The 6,701-nt window shown below is 45.3% G+C and overlaps 1 non-coding gene across 1 annotated transcript; it reads right to left on the bottom strand.

The window, feature by feature from the left end:
• Window positions 1-819: 819 nt before the first annotated feature.
• On the bottom strand, window positions 820-926 carry LOC131503381 (U6 spliceosomal RNA). Its single transcript, XR_009257446.1, has one exon. It is a non-coding gene; the product is annotated as a U6 spliceosomal RNA (small nuclear RNA).
• Between the last annotated feature and the right edge of the window lie 5,775 nt (window positions 927-6,701).

Consider the following 6,701-nt stretch of genomic DNA (forward strand, 5'->3'; position numbering starts at 1 on the left):
AATACTTCTCCATCCCCTCACTCTCAATCTAAAGGTGTCCTCAGATCTAAAATGAGTCTCTTGTAGACAGCAAATAGATGGGTCTTGTTTTTTTATCCATTCTGATACCCTATGTCTTTTGGTTGGCGCATTTAATCCATTTACATTCGGTGTTATTATAGAAAGATACGAGTTTAGAGTCATTGTGATGTCTGTATGATTTATGCTTGTAGCGATGTCTCTGGTACTTTGTCTCACAGGATCCCCCTTAGGATCTCTTGTAGGGCTGGTTTCGTGGTAACAAATTCCTTCAGTTTTTGTTTGTTTGGGAAGACCTTTATCTCTCCTTCTATTCTAAATGACAGACTTGCTGGATAAAGGATTCTCGGCTGCATATTTTTTCTGTTTAGCACACTGAAGATATCGTGCCAAGCCTTTCTGGCCTGCCAAGTTTCAAAGGAGAGATCAGTCACGAGTCTTATAGGTCTCCCTTTATATGTGAGGGCAGTTTACCCCTTGCTGCTTTCAGAATTTTCTCTTTATCCTTGTATTTTGCCAGTTTCACTATGATATGTCGTGCAGAAGATCGATTCAAGTTATGTCTGAAGGGAGTTCTCTGTGCCTCTTGGATTTCAATGCCTTTTTCCTTCCCCAGTTCAGGGAAGTTCTCAGCTATTATTTCTTCAAGTACCCCTTCAGCACCTTTCCCTCTCTCTTCCTCCTCTGGGATACCAATTATGCGTATATTATTTCTTTTTAGTGTATCACTTAGTTCTCTAATTTTCCCCTCATACTCCTGGATTTTTTTTATCTCTCTTTTCTCAGCTTCCTCTTTTACCAAAAAATATGGAACGCTTCACAAATTTGCGTGTCATCCTTGCGCAGGGGCCATGCTAATCTTCTCTGTATCGTTCCAATTTTAGTATATGTGCTGCCGAAGGTAGCACTTGGCCACCTGGATATTAACATGAGGTGTGTTCCATGCATTCTACAAAGTGTCGCAGATAGACTTACTTGTATGTCACTTTTGCAGCTACACTGGAGGCAGTGCAGTCTAGGGATGGGAACTGAGAGGCACTCATGAGACAGGATTACTTCCAAATTCCAGCCGTGCCTTATGCTAGTGAGGGGATCCTGAGAAAGATACCCACTTGCTGAGCCTTGACTTACTTATCTGGGATAGTATTTAACCTGTAGAGGTATTGTAGGGATTGAAATGTATACTCCATGAAAAGCACCCAAAACATGGTTTGGTACAATCAATTTTAACTTTTTTATTTGAAATATACTGTGGTTATTTGTATCCCCATTGTAGGAGTAAAACAAACAATGTAACAATGTAGGCTATTTTAGGTCAATCTGAAGTGCATTTTATATTACAAATTTATTTTTCCCCTTTTCATAATTATTTTGTCACCCATCCTCTGCTGTGTATTACCTTCCTACTTCTGTTCTACTTATCTTTACATTCTGTTTTCTGTAGAAAATATATATGGGGTTTTTTTCTCTCCATAGTAGTCTGTCACTCCCCTTCACTTCAGTGGCTAAGTTTCATCATATATTCCCAAAATGCAATGGGAAAACGAGTCAAAATGACACAGTAACTATAGTGTCACAGGGGGTGCCATTAACCAATAATGGAAAAAGAGGGCAGCAAAAGTGGGGTCACTGCAGTCACCCCGACAGAATTTCTAAGTAGGAAGTTAGTTAGGTCATGGTGACTTCTATCCGAAGACCTTCTGCCTATTGTCAGGCCCTCTCATCTGCCCCCCCCCATCTTTCCACCAACCTCTTATTTATATCCAGATGGAAATTCCCTAAGAAGATTAATCCAAAAATCCTCTTCTCCCTCGGTGGGACAAGCTCCCATTTATTCCCATTTATTCAGTGCACCTCCTCTTGGTGGTCCTTCAAAAGGAAGGACATGTAATTTAATAATTCTGACTAAGGTGTGAACCTCTCTGATATATTAGCAATTGTAAAGAAGAATATTGTAAACCGAACTAATCTTTACAGATAGTATCAGCAGCTCTGTGAAGTATCCACTGGAACCCCAGAACTGCTTTTCCTGTGCTGAAGGTGGACTTTCATCTATCACCTGAGGAGAGAACATGTGGATGTTTCTTAGGACAGTGCTGCCTGCCAGCCAACAGCAGTTGGATTTCTACAGTTTTGCCATGTTGGTGTACCCATGGCAGTGTTTGTGAAACATTCAAATCGTTTCTTGCACTCTTCCCTTATAATTTTATAAGAAAAAGAATTTAAAAACAGGAGAGTGAAAGAGAAGAAGGTGCAATCAAGACAAAGATTGGAATATCCTGTATGCCAAGAGAAGACCCTCGCGGGGATCACATGCTGACCCTAGGTTCAAGCGCTCAGGAAAAGAACGCCAACGAATGCACGTTAGTACTCAGATGTTAAAAGAGGACTCTTGTACAAGTTTCTGCCGAGGCCCAAAGAGACAGCAAGAAGTTGAATGAGGTTTACAGTCACGATGCAGGAAGCACAGAGTTTACATGATCCTTAATCCCTCGCCCACATCTGAGTATGGAAATGGGGAAGGTGAAAGGAATGTTTGAGGGAGTCCTTTGTGAAAGCTGAGGGTACCTCAAAGGTGGAGTGGCAGACGTACTTGCCCTTGCAACTGAAGTCAACCAAAGGACTTTAAGGAGGCAACTTGTAGAGCTAATCAGTGTCCTTGCAGTTTGGAGAACACCATGGATTAGTGTGGGTCTCTCGCCGGGAAATCTAAGGGCAACAGACAGGCTACGGAGAACACAGAAGAGCGGAGCATAGAAAGCGGTGGCTGAGTTGGGCAACCACACTCTCAAAGCTTGCAAGAGCAAAAAAACAAAACAAAACAAAACAAAAACAACACACACACACACACACACACACACACAACTGAAAAAACAACAAAAAAGAGTGTTTCCCTTCCAGAGGGGGGAACAGAGAGAGCACAGGCATGCTGCCACAGGTGTATCTTCGACCCTGTCCCAAAGAGTTGCCCGGCGGGGTGGAAAGACTTAGCAGAAGGAGCTGGAGAGACAGCGAGCTCTCTAGGGACTGAAGAAGGTGCAAAGAGATCAGGGTTGAGGGAAACATGAAGAAAGTTCTCCAAAGAATCTCTGCAAACGCCCACGAGGAGAGTCAACGTGAAACGTCTGCTGTGGCCGGAGAAAAGTGTAAGATTTGAATCAGCCAGGTGAGAACTCTTCTGTAGTGTTCTTCTTCTTCCTCCCTGATTTCTTCCAACGCTGTGATCCCGTGCAAATATGGAAGTACAACTAGAGCTACAAAGTGGGGCGGAGATTAGAAGCCCCTGCTGTCCGCTGCAGGCAGGAAACTTGGAAAAGTCTCAGACTGGGAAAAAAATGAGGCATCAAATCTCACTGGTTCTGAATCACTAGTCAGTGGACTTTCCCTCTCTTGAAGGAGCCAATGGATGGAAATTGGGCTTTCTGTGAACTTGAAGGGGACAAAATAGTTATTTTTGTTAACCTGTCACGGAAATGTAGCCTCTCCTTTCATTACGGATGCATGTAACACAACACAGAAGTATTAGCAGTGCCTGTGGAGAAAAGAATTACCACAGCAAGCCCAGGAGCATTATCTTTCGAAAGACCCGCTGGCAAGGCTGGCCTGTGGCTAAATCTAGGGACTCTTGGGGCGCCTGGGTGGCTCAGTTGGTTAAGCAGCCGACTTCGGCTCAGGTCATGATCTCGCGGTCCGTGAGTTCGAGCCCCGCGTCGGGCTCTGTGCTGACAGCTCGGAGCCTGGAGCCTGTTTCCGATTCTGTGTCTCCCTCTCTCTGACCCTCCCCCATTCATGCTCTGTCTCTCTCTGTCTCAAAAACAAATAAACGTTAAAAAATTTTTTTTAAATCTAGGGACTCTGATTTCGGGAGTATTCCCACCCTTCGCTCAGTGATCAGGGTGGTTCCCTGAACCTGGATTGTTTGTGCAGACAGTGTGGCCTCTGCCGAGCACCAGCTTTGCTGCTCAGAGTCTGGAGTTCTTACATGAGCGGTGGATGGTGCGTTTGTGAGCAGTCCTAGTATAAGCCCGGGACGCTGAGTCTCTGATGGGCTCCCCGGGGAAGAAACAGTGCACACACGTTGCTAGTTTTTGTTTGGGGGAAGGGGGGTCGAGGGAGAAGAGTGCATCCTGGATGACCCCTCAGGGGAGGAAGGAAGGCTGCAGAGGATTCCTTCAGATTCCACCTATGTCTTTTTCCTTTCCGTTCTGGCTGGCTATCTTCTCTGCCTCACTATAAATTAGCTGTGATCACAGCTATATGCAAGTGCCCTGAGACCGACTAGCGAAATATTTGCATGTGGGGTGGTCGCGGGGACCTCCAACACAATGGTGGAGTTGGCTGACTTACATAACCCACTGAAATACAGCCACAACCTCGTTCTGGGGAAAGAAAGAGGTGGGGTGGGGGCAGGTCATGACAGAACCCTCGTAGGCGAGTGGCTGTGGCGTTCCCATGGTATGCGGCATGTTTGTGATCAGAGGTCAAAGTTAACCTATGCAATGTCAAAAGAATCCATTCCTAGGAGAGTTGGCTCACTCACTGGATCCTCCAGCTACCGTAAGGGAACAACGGTAGCTGTTGTTCAGCCACAGCTCAGGTGATGATTTGTTTGGCTCTCTCCTTCCTCTGGGCAGGGGGAGAAAGGGCCAAACGTAAAAATTAATTTGTGCCTGCTCTGTCCTCTAAGTGGGAGGAAAAAAGGCCAGAGCAGGGCTTTAGATAAAGCAGAGGAAAAAGAATGAGAAAAAAAACACCCCAGCCATTTTTTTTTTCAGCCTAGCTGCTACTGCAGCGGTCCCCGCCCATAGTCCTGCTGGATTCTCCTGGCAGCCGCGATGTGAACCCTGTAAATGGTGAATTTAATGTCAGGGGCTTGCATAAACTTGTAATTCTTTTTTTTAAAGGAAATTTAAATCACAGCTTTGCATTTTGTGGCTCTTGTATCTGGATAGATGATTTAAAAAAATAATGTAGAACGTTATGCTTTCAATTTCATAAATGCTAGAGGGGTCATCTCAACCAGGGATAGCTGCAAAAACTAAGTGTAAATGGGCCACAGCTCCCTTGCTTTTTGTCACAGGTGGGCGGTTTGAAATTTGAACTCATAATATATTTTTTTTTTTTAATTTTTTTTTTCAACGTTTTTTATTTATTTTTTGGGACAGAGAGAGACAAAGCATGAACGGGGCAGGGGCAGAGAGAGGGAGACACAGAATCGGAAACAGGCTCCAGGCTCCGAGCCATCAGCCCAGAGCCTGACGCGGGGCTCGAACTCACGGACCGCGAGATCGTGACCTGGCTGAAGTCGGACACTTAACCGACTGCGCCACCCAGGCGCCCCTTGAACTCATAATATTGGAAACAAGTCTCCATAACTGATGATTTTTGCTATGGTTTTGGCTATTGGAGTCTCAGGAAAAAAGGAGCCAATGTCCAGATGAAGATACACTTTGGGAATTTTATACAGCATTTTTTAATTTTGCTAATGAGTTCTTGTAAAATCCGATTTTGACCCTTGGGAGCTGATGGTTTTCTGGCCCCTGGTGGGCAGAGTCGTGCACGGGGCAATTTGGATCCTAAGACCGACAAGGTAAAAAGTGTGTGGGAAAGCCTCGCCCATCACTTGGACTTAGAACACAAGTGCCTGGCTCTACAATGTCTCAGCTTTGCCACTGTGGAGGAAAAGCTGCTGGCATGTTTGATTTATTGACTTTCCAGATCCTATTTTTCTGGACCTGCCTCCCAAATTGAAACCTGATACTGCCTGCCCTGGGCTGTTTCGCCCAGCACTGAGCTGTGCTCAACTGAAAGCAGATATAGATAGGCTCAGGGATCAGAAGTCAGACTCTGGGACTGTTGGAAATTTAGGACACCCCTCTATTGGGTCGTAGTTATGAAAATGTAAATGGATGGTGGTGAGACCAGCTGGGTCACTTGGGGATGCCTAAGGAAAGGGCTTGTTCTCCAATGAGACCGTATATAATGAAGCTTCAGAAGGGCTCTGTGTTTCCGATGAGGACAGTGACTGCATTCCTAACCTGTGATTCCTCTTGAAAGCTGCCAGCTGGGGGCGGGTGTGTGTGTGTGTGTGTGACCCTCCACCCACCTCTGACAGAACTGACTCTGGAACCCCTTGGGGGCAGGATGTGTCACTGCTGTTGACCATGTTCTGCTTTCCAGATTAGTTGCATTTTGCAACAATGACTTGATAGTCTGACTCAACCCCTCACCTTTCTCCTGCTGCACCCACCTTAGGCGGTTGGATCATTCAGTGCAGCTGTCTCCAGAAAAGGGCTGGATCTTTTCTAGGCTGCTCACCAGATAAATGACCAGGACGAGAGGTCTGGGGACAGGAGAGGTGATGTGAACCCATTTTTAAAAAATACTGAAAAATCAGGATTTCATCCTGACCATTTCTTTACCCTGGCCAGTTCTTGAATATGATGTGTCTTTCCGGTTAAGTCGAATAGAAATGTTATCCCGTGCAAATGCTCGTGTCCCTCTTGCATACAACCCTTCCAAACGAAATGTCTGGGCAAAAAAAGAAATGATTAGGAGAGACTGTAAATTTAGGATCAGCGAGTGGGGCACACTGATGTTCAAACAACCACGAAACCTTGGTATACGGGGAAGCATGGCAGTGGAGGCAGACCATAAATGATCTTTTTTTATTCCAGAACTGC

This window comes from Neofelis nebulosa, chromosome X (assembly GCF_028018385.1).
Source record: "Neofelis nebulosa isolate mNeoNeb1 chromosome X, mNeoNeb1.pri, whole genome shotgun sequence".
NCBI classification, from domain to species: Eukaryota; Metazoa; Chordata; class Mammalia; order Carnivora; family Felidae; genus Neofelis; species Neofelis nebulosa.